Source organism: Ptychodera flava, chromosome 3 (assembly GCF_041260155.1).
Source record: "Ptychodera flava strain L36383 chromosome 3, AS_Pfla_20210202, whole genome shotgun sequence".
NCBI classification, from domain to species: Eukaryota; Metazoa; Hemichordata; class Enteropneusta; family Ptychoderidae; genus Ptychodera; species Ptychodera flava.
In genome coordinates this window covers 14,677,411-14,694,779 of record NC_091930.1, presented here as the reverse complement: position 1 = coordinate 14,694,779, position 17,369 = coordinate 14,677,411, and the positions used below count along the sequence as shown (strand labels likewise).

The 17,369-nt window shown below is 36.9% G+C and overlaps 1 protein-coding gene across 3 annotated transcripts in view; it reads left to right on the top strand.

Annotated features, from left to right (window-relative positions):
- Positions 1 to 2,325: 2,325 nt before the first annotated feature.
- LOC139129601 (short transient receptor potential channel 4-like) overlaps positions 2,326 to 17,369 on the top strand; it is a 44,780-nt gene continuing 29,736 nt past the window's right edge. Inside the window, exon 1 of one of the 3 annotated variants that reach the window (XM_070695261.1) lies at positions 2,326 to 2,649. The gene's annotated coding sequence lies outside the window, so the exon portion shown is untranslated. The remainder of the gene's footprint in view (positions 2,650 to 17,369) is intronic. The other 2 variants (XM_070695262.1, XM_070695263.1) reach the window with 2 other exon arrangements.

The window sequence follows — 17,369 nt, the reverse complement described above, 5'->3', positions numbered from 1 at the left end:
GCCAAGTGTGATTTAGCCAACCATAGGCCAGCGACCCTTATATTTTAACGACCTATGATTAGATTTGGTTCCGGGTAATGCGTAAACACTTGTGTTTACTCGTTTAGATCCGGGAAACACTAACCACTAGATTGTTATCAAAGACAGCCAGCCAATGGGTACTACGTTACATATTTGTTTACTTAATGCTTTGAATTTTGGTTTCATATGTCGATATTACGACGCAATACGACTTAAATGTCTAGACCGTCTTTTATATTTTGCTCTATATTAATCACTCAAAGACCTAATCATAGGTCTTTGGAGGCGGACGTGTAAATATCAGGAGACTCATTTTACAGCAACTTCAATATCAGATGATATGTTTCATTGGAAGTCGTTGAACATAAGTCAATGGCTGATGAGTATCTTGTTATATTTTGGGCGAACGACTAGCTTACTTGTAGCCGATTCAGACAGTACAGTATCAAGTTCAACTCATGTGCAAGCCTTGAGTTGCAGCTGAGTGATTTACCCTAACAGACCGATACCAGTATGTATTCGTCGATGGACAGCTACAAGGCTTCGGTGGAATGTCGCCATTGAAGAGAAACTCTAAGCAAAAACCGACTCTGATAAACAAGGTGGTTTATAAGGCTATCTGAGTGGCACATAGTTCATGGAATTTAGATCACATTGTTTGCACGGTGTGGAGCCCCCCGAAGTTTAATTATCCTACCCTTAATATTGATTATAACACGTCACATGTTCATTCCGTGTCGCGATTCGCCAGTATACGTCACGTGACGAGAAAATAGATACATCTAGTCTCCAACAGATAGACAAAAGTGACGTCAGAGGGTATTCTTTTGAACAGCTATTTCGCTAGGGAAATAGTTCTGACCAAATTTGGAAAAGTGCCCGGTCACTTGACCGTATTGTCGTCTGCAGCTTTGCAACAATGGCGGATGACTAGAATGTGATGTGCGTCCGAAATAGGTGACGACACATTCTCTTAAACAGATTTTCCAACAGTTTCCAACATTCCAACAGCGTAGGAACTTGAACAGCTCATCGACGGAAAAGATTAAAGTGCAACTAAGGATGTCGCTAGGTATGCTTCGAATATTTTTTGAAAGAAAGTGATACCACGCACAACTCAGTGAAACCGCTGTCGAAACATCGCCCATTTACCAAGTAATCGAAATTTCAACACATTAACTAACACTTAAACACAATAAGTATGTTTTACGATGTCATTACGTGATATTATTCAAGGAAACAATAACTTTGACCAAGTCTTTTGGATGATAATTTTTTTATTTATGTCCTGTAAAACAAGTTCATTTTCTTCCTTAGTTTCCTCCCTCCTAAAATATGTTTCTAAATTTATTATTCTAGAAATATTTGCACTGTTTTATACAATGCCATTATTGACAAATAACTAGTATAACACACTTTAACAACTTCAACAATACACTGTACATTTCAATGTATACAAGCTGTGTGAACACATTGAACAAAACGGTGTCATGATTCGAGAAGAAAAAGAAATTGTGTTTTACAAGCAGTCCATGACAAATGTATCAAAAGCTAAAGCGCGTGAAGCTATTAATAATCAATCTCAATTTCGCTAGAACAATATAGCGTTTGTTCGAACAAAAAAACAGAAACAAAACAAACACACAAATATGAAAGGGTCATTTTATATGATCTCCATCTCGATAGGCTTCCATTCGAGGCTCATGTTACGGAATTGTTCACTTGCCTTGTTGGCGTCCTGAATCAGGGCCTGTATTCTGGACACACACAATTAACTCCTCGGTGCTTGTTCCGTTCACGTTCACCTCAACTCTACCAGGTCATGGATACTCGGCGGGAGACCTGCGTTTGACGACGGCAGGATTTTCTGCGACGAACAAATTCTTAGCAAAGTTAAGAATCCAAAATCCAAATTCTTTCTTTTTAGATTGATAGATGGTACGATAAAGACTTAACTTTTAAGTCAAATCAATGAAGATTGAAATTTGACTTTAAATGTGCTCTCCAATGCAATTGAAGGCAAGATATTCGAGGAATAGCATTTACATTGATGAACCTTGTTCTTTGTACTGCAAAGAATGGACCCCGGTACTGAATAAGATGATGCGCCCTAAATGTATACTTCATATCAGCTGCCAATAACATAGGCATTTGTTATTAAAAACTGCTGTCATTCTTGACCTGCTTAAACGACCAGTTTACTGTCAAGTGAAAGAAATTTATCGTCTGCCCGTTTTCTACATTCACGGATGTCCGGTTCATAGGAGCGAAGTATCATTTTACTCCAGATTAAGGATTACGTTTGATGTGGACGCCATTCATCGCCTGATCAACCAATCAGACGATGTTACCCTAGCATCTCTCGAGAACACAAATAGGTCGACCCTTCTAATTGGTTGTGTTTTGATGACATTGCACCCACGTTTATTGGCAACGTGATTTTGAAAGACAAAGAGCCTGTATTTTTTGTTTGTAAGACATTATTCGAAGCGCAAACTCGGGATTGCATGTGCAGATGTTGGAACAATCGAGCCTTCTGTGGCATGAAGATTTTTTGTAGGTGACTACGTAGACAATCAGGACAGTATTGGCGGGAACTTGAAGTGAGCAGCGAAGCTATTACTGTGGGTAAGTTAAACGTTTCAATATTTGCAATACTTAAAAGCTGGTTCGATTTTGGAGATGCGCTCGGACTTCGGTCAACGTTTGCAGTCCTTGCATGGACTGGCCACCCTGACATACCAAGGACTCAGAAAGTGAAAGAAAATGAGCTAATCATAACGTCTGCTTTTAACAAAATTGTTTTTCTGCAAGATAATTACTTATACTGGACAGAAAATTTACAAAACTCATCATGAAATAGACGAAACAATGATTATGACTGTGTTTTGTCACGAAAATCATCTTTAGGCTTGGGACATGTCTTCGAACATTACACACGTACGTTCGACTTCCTTTGAACGCATGTCAAACGCTCTTAGCCTAAGGTAGTATGCACCTCGAAAGTGAAAGACTTAAACTTTTGCTCAAACCTTCCTAGATGAAACTTTGAACCATTCTGGTACCGAAACAATAGAAATCGGGGGGTAATCGTACAAAGTTTGAAAATGGCGAAAGAAATTACTAAACATTGTGCCATATTTGAAATCCAAAATTACCGCCATACGTGTGTGTTAACTCTACGGGCGAAAAAAAAATATCAAACTTTGGGTTTTCGGAACTAAGTCGGCGATAGTTTTTCTCTCTCCACAAGAGCTTTAAAATGAGCACCCACAAGTGGTAGATCAAAAAAGAATTCGAATATTTGTCCCAGAGACGAGTTCCACGCGAACCATTTCCATCACCCTTCTAACATATTCGTCGTTAACCCTCAGTATTATATTCTGTCCGAAATTCGACGCGTACAGTGGGATGTGAAGTCCGTAAGTGCAGTGTTGACGCACCAAGCATAACGGTTCAAGGGCGATACCAGCAATTCCAATATTGATGGGATATAAGGAAACTATAACTGTTTATCTACTATGAAATATGAAGGCAGTGTTTTCTTCGAAAAGACTAATTTTGATTCGCCGGCGTCTTAAATTTGTATGAAAAAGAATAATACGAGGAAGCATTCTGAACTTCAGAATATCAATTCTGTCCATAAAAGAGGGTACCCTGATGGTAAATGTAGATTTTTCAAATTCTCGGTATAAACAGAGCCTTGATGCAATTTGCATGGGCCCTAAGGACGGTTATCGCTCTCTAGTGCAACACATGATTCCACATTAGTATGTTGAGTAAAGCAGAGCCACTGACGGTAGCCTTGGGCATATTTTAACAGAAAACAAAAGCATTCTTATCTTACCATGGGAGTTGATGGCTATCAACATGAACTTACTGAGGCTGCAGCCAGACTTCTCGACATCTGTGCAGGCGCTGCATTGACCATGAACATGGACTCGCGGGGAACAGATCTAAATTCTATAACTTTATATCTTAGTCGTCATTTTACCATCATTGTAATATCTTCTAATGGGCCTCGAAAATGTCCTACATCCTTCGCCATTGAAGCGACCTGAATCTACGAGTAACACATGTACGAAGGAGTGACACGGATAGTAATAGAGACTTGGAGGATGTATAGTTATCATACATACAACATGACCCCCTATACTCAAAGACGTCTTCAGCAAATTAAAGATCGAGATGTCATTTCTTTCGGTTGCATTTCTTGCATAAGTGATCGATCACACCTGTTGGCAGCACGGTGTTATATGTCACACAAAAGAAAAAATTCCAAGTTTAGTCTAGGCAGAGGAAAGTCCTGCAAATATCGTAGCCCAAAGATGCATCTAAATTAAAACATTCGGACTGAGAAAAAAAGTTTTGTAATCGTGAAAACGAAGACACATAAACTTCCTGCTGATGTATTTCCTTCTCCACCTCCAGATATTTTGTTTTTTACATTTTGGTCATGGTGAAGGATTTATACATTTGCTCAAACTCTCTCATCGAATACTTTAAACAATTCTCTTTAAAGAATCCAGTGAAAAATTAGGGGTTACTGTGCAAATTTTGGTTGTTGTGAATATTCAAAATTCAAAATACCCGCTATCCCTATGTTGACTTTATAGAAAAGAAGGCATTTTCTTTTTTCACGAAAACAAGACGGCGAAAACTAAAAATATTAATAACAACCGAAATTTGCACCATAACCCTTAATTTTCAACTGGAATCCACAAACGTAGCATGCCAGAAAAATACTGTTTTAGTGTTCGAATATCTGTCCCTAGGGCGCAGTCTAAGATACTGGCAAAGGTCGAATAGGTAGCACGTAAATCAATTTTGTCGCAAATTTTAGAAGAAATGCCAGACATGAAAAACTAGCAAAAAAAAAACGGAATAAGGCCAGAGAAAAAAAAATGTTGTTCATCGGATTTTGTGGACCAAGTCCCAGGAGCGGCGAGCGATTTTTTTAAATTTGTTTAAGCCGAAGGTAAACGCGGTTCTCTGGCATTTTTGCACAGATGCAGACAAGGCAAGATAATTGTTTCCCTTTTTACCAGAAATATCTAAGACAAGAAACACTGATACTGGTAGCTGGATTCAATACTATATTTCCCAACAATAACATAGGCCATTACATTCACAGTAGTGTTTGCACAACATATTCTGAGTATTCTCGACCGCAGACATCCGGGAACTTGCGGATTTCCACGTCATTTTTGCGTCACACTACCGTGAGAACACAATATTAAAGTGTGGATTTTTCAACCTTTACACCAGTATTCAAAGTTTCAACAATATGCCAATGATAAACACGAAGTTCTGTCCCTTGTCACATAATTTCAGCATTGTTCACTGTCCTGTATAGTCAAACCCCAATTCACCTCACTCGCGTGCGTGAGGTGAAAGTGACGTCACTTTGCGGTCAAGAATTTCAACATTCTCTCAGAATAAAACTGAAATGTACAGCAAATCACTGAAATCCAACAATTCAGTATTGTCCTTTAATATTGTCCTGGTGGGACCTAGCATCTGATTCTTTTTCATTTTACTTTGGCCCCATGTTTTGGCCTCTTTACCACTGTCTCTACACATTTTACACAATGGTCTAACAACACTGTACTGTGATCGGAGTGCAGTTATATAGTCATCATTCAGATCGTACTTTAACATCGACGCAACCATGTGTTTTGTCAGTACCTTAAATTTTTATACTTCCGATGCAATTTTCATTCAATCAGATGCACCGTCCATCTGCTGTCACGATCTTGTTGAACAAATCGCCGAACGTAATATCAGGACAAACACTGAATAGCGTCTTTGGAACTAACTGTTGGCCATCACGTCGAATGTTGGCGATCAAATTAATACTCACGATGTGACATGTACTAAACCTTTACAATACGAGTAAATTTCTGGCCAAATCGACCCACTTTGCGCCATGATTCGCCAAATTCAGACGTCACAACGTGTTGGCAGTCAACTAAGTCCAAACACGTCGGAAGTCTCATTCAAAATCCCGTGCCCCCGAAAACCCGACAAAGTGTAGGGCGCCACCAGTGGCAGTACTAAAATTTTCTGTAATGCGGAAGTAAGAATTTGCCGTGATCAAAAAAAAATCCAAGTATGCCAAAGTAGAAGCGGCGATTCCGATGAACAATTCATTTTTTCTTCCTGGCCAAATTAACATGTATATTAAAATGTAGAAATGAAACATATATTAATCATTTATCGAAATTATGTCCTTCAATTACCAACTTTATGTCGTGCAGTTTGTCAATACATCAGAAGCTCATTCTGGTGTTTTTATATCGCAACAACTCAAGAGGAGTGGTGCTTTTGTTGTTGTATTGCACAATCAAACATGGCGGGGGAGAGTCCTGTGTTATCCGTCAGTTCTACGGATTGTGCCTGCCTGTATGCTTGCAGCTGCACCCGAAGTATGAACGTCTTAAATTGATTAGAGTAGAACGCGCCTCGGTATGAGATATTCAGACTCTCGAATGTTCACTCATGACCATGACTACGTATTTTTGATCTGCTACTTGTGGGGGATTCATTTTGAAGCTCGTGTAGTAATTGGGGGCTCGAACGACTCATTTTCGTGAAAAAAAGAAAATTGTATACATGTAACTCCCAAATTTGGTGGCAGAGTGATGACGGCCATTTTGAATTTTAAGTGTTGGGAAATATTGGTTAATTCGTTCCCCTAGTACCAAATATTGTACTTTGATCCCTGGTTTGCATTCGGTAGTGGTTTAATTTAATATTTCGTTTGGAAAGTTTGGGAAAAAAAAGTTTGATTCGAGGCGAGAGCTACCTTAAAGTACAGTTCGTTCACTTTCTGAATGATCGAATTGCGCAATATATACAAAGAAGTGTAGTCGTTCTGCTTGAAGCCAAATCGGAAAAGGGTCACTAATATTACACCTGACATTTGACATTTTAAATATTTTCATAAGTTTAAAGTTTCTTATTTATGTCACATCTGCACGTATACCAGTCATAGTCGCCTGGGGCCTTTCAATTATTGGATCGAATCCAAACGGCCCGTTTAATATCAATGTCACGATCCCATCCTATGAATTGCTCGTCTCGTATTTCATGTGCTTGTCAGTAATAACGGTTGGATGTCGAAAAATTAGTCACTCTGATATCTGTACATATGTATAACGACTGCCATATATATATATATATATATATATATATATATATATATATATATATATATATATATATATATATGATATATGTGTGTGTGTGTGTGTGTGTGTGTGTGTGTGTGTGTGTGTGTGTACTATGTATCCTTCACGTATCCTTTCACGGATACGTGACATGATACTATGTATCCTTTCACGCTTCCATAGTTACTGCTGCAAATTTTTGATCCGCATTTTCCATGTAATTCATTGATAAATTTCAGCCCATACAGTAAATGTGTCAAATTACCAGGTATTCGGGAGTGACCCGATTAGTTGCAAGACAACTATTTTTCACTCTCGTTTTTCCTACACATATCAACACTTTCTCCATGTAACTGTCTTTGTGAGTGTGCCTTTTCACACATTTTCGAAAAGGAAATAAACCATTACTATTATTATCCTTGTAAACAACTGATGGAATCCTTAAATTGAACTTGTATGTCCTTCTCTACTTCTATGCTAATTGTCGCTCTCTATACTATGCATTATTATTATTATTATTATTATTATTATTATTATTATTATTTTTGCTGTAATTGGAAAATATCTAATAACATAAAGAAGGCAAATGTAATTGTATTTAACAAAGTAAGCTTAATCATCTTGTAAAAGGAGTAACCCTTACTCACAATGGAATAGCGCTTGACTTAGTGAAAGAATACTGTTATCTTGGTTTCGTCATTACTCCAAATGGTACGTAGATTCAAAGGTAATTTTCGTACGGTAATCTTAAATTGAAGGCAATGAAAGCACTTTTTAACCTTCGTAAAGGACCGTTCAGTTTTTACGGCCGGGGGCGGGGGGGGGACAAAATCCGGGGGGTCATCGTTCTTTTGGAATCCGCGAAGGGAAAGTCATCGCTTTTTCACTGGTAGGAAAGGGGGGGTTCACCACATTTTCAAAAATATAATACCTACAATAAAGTTCACTTTATGCAATGGCCATGATCGACCCTCTTTACCGGCAGGCCGCCTTCGGCGGCCCACTTCAATAAATATACTATATATATTACCCATGACCCCTCTAAACGGCCAGACGCCTTTGGCGGCCCACTCCAATTAGGTTTATTTCATGCAATGGCCATGATCGACCCTCTTTATCCTGTGGCGGCCCACTACAATAAATTGACTTTATTATAATACCCGGTGACCATCTTAACAGCCGGACGCCTTCAGCGGCCCGGTCCAGTAAAGTTTACTTTATGCAATGGCAATGATCGACCCTCTTAACCAGCAGGCCACCTTTGGTGGCCCACTAGAATAAAGTTGACTTCACGTAATGGCCCATGACCCTCTTAACCGGAGGGCTGCCTTTGACGAACCACTCCAATAAAGTTTACTTTATACAATGTCCATGGACATAAGTTGTCTATGGAAATGAAGTTATAAATTGCCTTACAGTCGTCCTAATTAACAGACGTTGGCATGGATGTGGAGAGAAGTTTGTGCACTGGCATCTCTGCTACACGAAGAAAGTGCGCCGCGTACCGGATTTCAAATCCAAACCGTGCGGTTTGACATAACGATTTGGTTATTTTTCAGCGGGGGGCGGGGGTAATCCATATTTTTTGTCTGACCAAGGGGGTCATCTTTTTTTCACGTAACATTAGCACTTTTTGATACGTTAATTGTACCTATTATGACTATTGGCTGTGAAATATGGGGGCATGAAATTAATGACAAAGTTGATTGTCTTGATGATGCCAGTATCTCTTTCTATAAATTCATTCTAGGAGTTTCTAAACATGCCTGAAATGCTGGTGTTTTTGGAGAGCTTGGTAGATACCAAATTCGGTTTAGAGTTATATTAGACATGCTCAAGTACTGGCATACACTGGTTTTGACCGATGACATTTTATTTAAGTCTGCATACATATCATCGATGGTCTGATTTTGTGTATAACATATGTAGTTGCTTGTGTTGAAATATTAGTCCAGTCAAAATAGGGTTAGACCACCACAAATTGCAACAGAATTTTTTTCTTCGGAATGCATTTCAGAGAGGTACCCAGAACAACATATTAAAAGTTTACTCGAATCCACCTTGGGGAAATATGTCTAATTTGCATAAATCAAATATGGCGGCCAACCGTCCAACAAAATAACATAATTTGCTATATATCGCATGTTAAACAAGCTATTTCAGTGATTTCAAAGTCTGACACTAGTAATTTGGCCCAGGGAATTATTTTGGAGGTATAATGTTCCTTATAGGTACTTTCCTAATTTGCATAATTCCAATATGGCGGCCAACATTCCTACAAAGGACATTTTCGGTCATATACCACGTATTAAACAAACTATTTCAGTGATTTTAAAGTTAAAAGTATATTTCTTTGGCAGGGAAAAACGATTTTCGAGATGCTATGATTTGCATAGGTAATTTGTTAATTTGCATAAATCCAATATGGTGGCCAACATTCCTACAAAGGACATTGTCGGTCATGCATCACGCATTAAACAAGCTATTTCTTTGATTTTAAAGTTTTAATATTTTTCTTGGGTATGAAGAAACACTTTTAGTGGCTCAATTTTTACAAAGGCCCTTTGATAATTTGCATAAATTAATTATGGCTGCTATATTAATGCCCTGTTGCCGCTTCTAATATAAATAACGGTTTGGTATAGTTTTTAGCACTAGGAAACTATCAAGAAGAAACTGTTAAGTCCTTGGACATTCATTTTTAAAATTTTTGATTTTTCTGTATATGACGACTGTTAATGTTAATGAATGTTAGTCTTTTGAATGATATGTTCTCTTTTAAAATATAACATTGAATTCATCTGTGTGTGGCATTTTCGTAATTTGTAAGGGTGTTTAACACTCTACAGTGTCAAAGCATGTAATCTGTAATGTTTACTGTTAAAAAAAGGAGTGTTCAAAATCTTTAGTTTTAATTTAGACTGAACCCCCTTCTTATGGATGGGTGCATCTTTATAAGATCGCTTAGATGATAGGCAAGAAGTCATCACACATACCAGCAAAATACAATAAACACAACAAAGCTTAAAAAAAAACAGAAAAAATGATATGACCGAAATAAAAAGTGTCGTAATACTCACAAATTGAAACTTAGCACTATTGCAAACAATGTCAGATTCATAAAAACTTTCTGGACACACAAACTCAAAAAAATATGAAAACTGCATGCTTTAGCAAAGACTTACAATTAATCCAGACACAGAATTCAACTATTACACAATACAAAGAAGTACATCTTGAGTCATTTTTCCAAGTGTCATTTTTGCATGTTTGTATCGTGTAACAGTTGGATTCTGTTGGGCTAATGAGTTGTTTGAATTAATTTTAAGTCTTTGCTAAGCATGCAATTTTCAATTTTGTGAGTTCGTGTGTTGATCAAGTTTTTAAGAGTTTGACATTGTTTGCATCAGCGCTAAGTTTTAATTTGTTTCTATTGTGGCATGTGTTATTTTTGGTCACATTATTTTATTTTTTGCATTGTTATTATCTTTGTTGTGTTTATTGTATTTTGCTGTTACATGTGATGACTTCTTGCCTATCATCTAGGGGGACGTATCAAAGATGCACTCGTCCATAAGGAAGGGGTTCAGTCTAAATTAGAAACTAAAGATTTTGTCCACGACTTTTTTAAAACAGTAAACATTAAAGATTACATGTTTTAACACTGTAGAGTATAAAGCACCTATAAAAATCACAAATAATGCCGTACACAGATGAATCCAATGTTATATTCAGAAAGAGATTATTATTAGATGACTAACAATCATTAACGGTTGTCATATTTAGAAAAATCACAAATAATTAAAATTGCATGACTTTCTTACAACTCAATAGTAAACGCACATCAACATATACGTATTTTAATCCGTTCGGAAGTCATATATGTAAGTCTACCAAATTTGCTTTAACATTCTTTTCAAAATACAATATATTTATGGGGTATTTTAACGAATTCAGGTATCACAGACATCTATTAAAGTAAACTTTTATTCGTAAATGGATCGTTATTGTATGTAAATTTTCTATATTTTTAAAAATAAATGTTCAAGGCCTTAATGTGGAGCTGCACGTTGCCAACACAGTTTTTTCGAAGGAATATTTCTCATCTAAGATAACAAGGAAACCCTTACAAACTATTTTGTGAAATTTAATATTTCACTTGAAACAAGAGTATATCTTCATTCTAAAATGGCATGGGCTGAACGACTGACACTCAAAAAGTGCTTAAAATCATGGTTAGCAAAATAAAAATGCCTCTAATTCAAAATGTAAGAATTTTATTGCAAAACAAAATAGTTGTTTTGTTATACAGCATTTAAAAACATAATGTGAAAATTTCAGAAAATATGACCCAGCTAGAACAGAGTTATATTCTTTGGAAATCTTGAAATTCGGATAAAAGGGAAGCAGGAATTCGGGTGATTTGCATACATTTGCATACATTAACCTTCTATATCATGCAACTAACGACTGCTTGCCAAGCTAAAAGGTGAACCTAACCAATTTTTAATCTTGGGTTAACAAATTAATAAAAATTTGAAGAATATTTTCAAAATACAGTGCGTTGGGTGCTGTGCCCTCTTGACAGTTTTTTCTTGATATTCCTATTCCTAAAAACTCTACCATAACCTTATTTATATTAGAAGCTATTTGGGCATTAATTCGGCAGCCATATTTAATTTCTGAAAATCATCAAAATTCTTTTAAAAACATTGAACCACAAAAGGTGTTTCTTCATGCTCAAGAAATATAATTAAACTTCAAAATGGCTGAATGATAGATTGTTCAATACATTTTATGACAGAAAATTTCTTTTGTATTGGATTTATGCAAATAACGAAGTGCCAACGTAAATCATTGCACCTCAAACATCATTTGACCATGCCAAAGAAATATTCTTTTAACTTTGAAATCACAGAAATAGCTTGTTTAACCCTTTGACTGCTGTAATTTTTACACCAAATTTTAATGCGATATTTTACCAATTTCTATGAACATTTCTGTACGTTTTTCATAATTTGGACCAAATGGATATCATTTTTCAGCAGCTACAGATTTTAATCAAAATTTTGGCAAAAAGCAGAAAAATTGACAGTGGTACATTTTATAAAGTTGACAAAAATAGACTTTGGCGCCAAAAGGGTTAATACGTGGTATATGACAGAAAATGTCTTTTGTAGGTATGTTGGCCACCATATTGGAATTATGCAAATTAACAAATTAGCTATGCAAATCATAGCATCTCGAAAATCGTTTGTCCATGCCTAAGAAAAATACTTTTAACTTTAAAATCACTGAAATAGCTTGTTTAGTACGTGGTATAAGACCAAAAATGTCTTTTGTAGGAATGTTGGCCGCCATATTGGAATTATGCAAATTAACGAGGTGCCTATATGAAACATTATACCTCCAAAATGATTCCCTGAGCCAAATAACTAGTGTCAGACTTTGAAATCACTGAAATAGCTTGTTTAATATGTGATATATAGCCAATTATGTTATTTTGTTGGATGGTTGGCCGCCATATTTGATTTATGCAAATTAGACATATTTCCCCAAGGTGGATTCGAGTAAACTTTTAATATGTTGTTCTGGGTACCTCATTAAAATGCATTCCGAAGAAAAAAATTCTGTTGCAATTTGTGGTGGGTTAGGTGCCAAAATCTCGTAGATTGACTGGACTATATATGCACTTCTGAGCTTGTACCAATCTTTGGCTTTGCTTGGAAACACAGTGACATCTGTTCTCAGCGATGCCTCTATCAATGTCAGCGGTAGCTGCTCTGTTTGTAAGAATGACAAAACTTGCCAAAGGATTCTAGTTGCGATTCATGTCTGACATCGAAGGCCTGACAGACTATCAATCAATTCGTCTGCAGAAGTTAATATCTAAGCGCCAATATTCAAAATATTCTTACTCTCCAGCGCTTCTTGGCTAAACCACATCGTACGCTCCAGCATTCTGAAAATATCTGTACGGTACCGATACAGATTTTATGGCCTGCATGCATCTTGCAGAAGAGTCTGCAGCGAGAATGCTCAAACCGTATGATCTGAAGACACCATGGCCGAAACGTGAATATTTTATCATATATCCAATACAGTTTTCGAGCTAGGCAAATGAGAGTTTTATCGCGATGTTTAGCTCACATGCTCATACACGTGAGTAACTGTCTGACTAATGTCTTTCAGTCCGTGTGTCCGTCTGACTGTCTTGGTGCTTGCCTGTCTGTGTGTCTGTCTGTTGGCGCGATATCTCAAGACAGATTATTGGACTGGAATCAAATCTGGTTCATAGATTCTGTTTGGGAATGGCAAGAACTAATTAGATTTTGGTGTGTGTTGCTTGGATAACTGATGTTATACCACTCTCCGCCTAGTGCCCATTGTTCTAACCATGCTCTCTAATTTCCATAACCGAATATTTTATTATATACCACCTGGCTTCCTTTTGTTTAAAAAGTGTCCGATTTACAAGTTCTTTTGTTTAAAAGTGTCCGATTTACTAGTAAATCGGACAGTTCTTTTGTTAAAAACTGTCCGATTTAATAGTAAATCGGACACTTTTAAACAAAAGAACTTGTAAAATGGACACTTTTTAAACAAAAGAAAGTCACGTGGCGACGAGTAAAAAAACCCAAATGCGAGACATTATACCAGAAGAAATTTATTTCACCATTAAGTACAGAGTAAAGACACTTTAAAAGAATCACCGGACTGAATTAATTTTGCACGACTGTACATCTCAAAATCAATTACAGGTCACCGTGAAATATCGGCATTGATTGCAAATATCACTTCTGTGTTAAGGTTATTGTTATCACGATCATTCGAAGCTGAAATTTAAGACTTCAAAGTCAGTTGTCAAACACTGAATGTGGAGACTTCAGTCGCCTTTGGTAAAGTTAAATCTAGCTACAGGCAAACACACGGGCAGTACCACAGTCATGTGGATCTAGACATATTGTTTGTTTGTACTTGCAGTTTCTGTTGCGCCTTTCTCTGACGTGGCTGTGTAGCTTGGTCTTCCGATTGTGGCCGTTAGCACTGGCGTGACAGGGGACTTGTCTTTTCCATCTTTGACTTTGGTAGTTGAAGTGCACCGGATACAGCTTTCATTTGTACTTCATCCGCCATATCGAACTACGTAGAGCGACTCGGCAATTGCATGTATGCTGCTCAAAGTTTTCGACCCAAATGAGCAAAGCGTGACTCTAACGTCGATCTGCAAACACCTTTTCACTTCATTCAACCAACCAACCAATCAAGCAAATCCATACAATTCAAATAAAACCAGGTGCTAAACCACGTCATCGCACTACAATAGCAACACATGTCAACTTTGTTTTATCCAATCATGGGTTGTTTCATTCAACAAGGTGTCAAAACGCGTCAATGTTTTCCTGCCAAAGTTTCAACGTGCACTGCACTAAAATTACAAATAAAAACTTTCGGGGTGCAAACAAGGCTTTAAAACTCGGCAAATTCGTGGTATAACACGGTAAGCGAACTCGTAGTCGGCGGTTTACGGAATTTAACGGTACAGTTTGCCATAAAACTCCTCGGCCCTGCGGGCCTCGGAGTTTTACTGGCAAACTGTACCGTTAAATTCCGTAAACCGCCTCCTACTCGTCCGCTTACCTATAGTTAATTTACAAAATTATTTGTTCAGAAATCAGATATTCTCAGATTGACAGTATCATATCTTATGAATCTTCTTACAAATGTTAATCAAGGAACCTTGGCAGATTCCAAAGTCATATAGAAGTTTTATGAAGGTGACACTTGTCATTTGTATATATAATAAACTTTTCTCATCGGGGATATGTATCTAGATTGACTCGCCCGAAGTCGACGAAACTTGATGTACATTGAAGAATACTATGATTGTGATAGTTATGTTATATTATAAAATTAGTGAAAGTGGTTCAGAATTTATATATCAGCTCATCACAAAACTGTACATTCAACGAAATTTCTTATTTAGGGATATATCTCTGGATTTACTCATTCGAAGATGTTTGCATTGAAGATACTATGATATAACTATAGCAAAAGTCGCTTAGCGCTTTTATATGTTACTCAGTATATTTAACGACATTTTGTAACAGCTATGGATTGACTCAACTGAAGTTGGCGGTATTTGCTGTGTATATTGAATGTACTAGGATTATGCATTAAGAAGTCATTTAGCATTGTTACATCAGCCAATTATCGGTTTGCTTAATTAGCTAACTTTTCCAATTCTGCTCACTAGACAGGAAGGGTTCAGCCGAGCTTGATGAAACGTACTCTGTCTATTGACGAGATAAGGACATAGTAAAGTGGACGATATTTTGTATTTTTGGTCAGCTGATTGTTTTCATATTTGCCAATCAGGGACATTAAACCAAAAGTGGATAGATCATGCTTTGTAACTTGATTTTACATTGACAGAACAGAAGCGTAAGGCATTTAATCGCATCTTTTGTGTCGAGATCAGTTATTTAGTAATTTTGCATATCAGCTGAACTGCCCTAATGTGTGATATTTATTTCAACCAGAGGGATTGACAAAAATCAACGAAAGCGCTAGTAATTTTAATGATAATGTTTTATAATTATAGTGAAAGACATCATACATTTTTTCGTCATCTAATTGATTATTTGCATATTAAATGGTCAGTCAACATTTAGCATAAAGCGATAATATGATGATACTATGATATGGTAGATGTACCAGGAATTGAATATTTTTATTTCAGTTCATCAAAAATTTGTATACTTCATGATATTTGCAGTTCAAGCTATACTTCAATGAATATTGTTGACAATGTTGACCATGAAAATTTTATGGCAATAATTTCAAGGAAATCTGTAAATTTACAGACAATTTACACATGGAAGCATTCACAGTTCATATCTGGCAGGGTTTAAAAGTCAGGAATAGAAAAAAATTCCAAAGTAAACTAAACAAACGAAAACGGGTAACCAATGACTAGCCCATGAATATATAATGTACTCATTATCAAAGTCTTAAGCGTCTGATTAAGGCAGGGTACACGACACATCAGTTGTACATAAGGCCAATAAAAACAAAGAGTTTGTTTTTCATAGACATATTGCAAAAAAAATAATGCGATGACTCGGATTTCTTCTCAATTTTTTGTTCTTAAACTAACAAGAACGCGCGAAAAACATGAAAACAACAGAAATGCGCGCAGAAATATAAAAAATTCACAGCAATGTTGCTTTAGTATTTTTGTATACACTATAGCAACATTTCTGCAGTTTGACTTTTAGTGCAGCAATGAACAGTTTTGACAGCTTAATAAAACAGTGACATATGTGTACAGTTCTGAATGGAATGTTAGTGTCAGTTATTTTGTTTAAAGTTCTGTTTCATACAGCACTGTGTTATGCACTATCGTCGCGTATTTCTGCATTTTTTTAATTTTAAATTGATTTCCTCATGGGCAGAAAAAAAGGATGACGCGGCGGGCCTATATTGACGCGTGCGAGGATGAGAAACAAACTTTTTATTTTTCTTGGCCTAATGAAAATGGCTACCTGATCATTCTCTTTCACCAGCTCATATGTCTGACACAGTTTCCATATTAAAGTTGTTTTCCTCGCAGACCACCATTGGAGAAGCTTGATACCAAAAATGTGCGTGATGTCAATGACAAAGTCATTGTGATGTAAGGGACATTATTTGTATCTTTTGACCATATATTGTTGCAAACGAGTTGTTGATAATGTTGTTCGACTTACTGAAAGATGTCTAAAAAAACGGTCGACCATACACAACTTCCATCCCGTTTGCGTACACTGTATAGAAAAACCTTGGGTCTGAGGTTTATGGTGGGCGACTTTTAATCTCAGAGTTGGCAAGGTTGACCTGCGATCAGACCACACTGCTAACTGCTATATCTAGGCCGCTGTAAGCATCCGCGTGTAAAAAAATAAACCACGCGAAGTGAAAGTCGAAAGCGCAGTATTGCAGTTTCGGGATTCCCTGTTACTGATGCCGTTTGCTCTATTATATTTTGACGGTCAGTTTTTCATGGAGATCTTGACGGCCAATCCTGCTCTTAGATACACTATTCTTTGTTGCTAGAGAGCACATTTTATAATGGGCATTTCAAATGCCTACAAGCTGCAAGAAGCCGACGACAAGGCCTATAATGGCGGATTT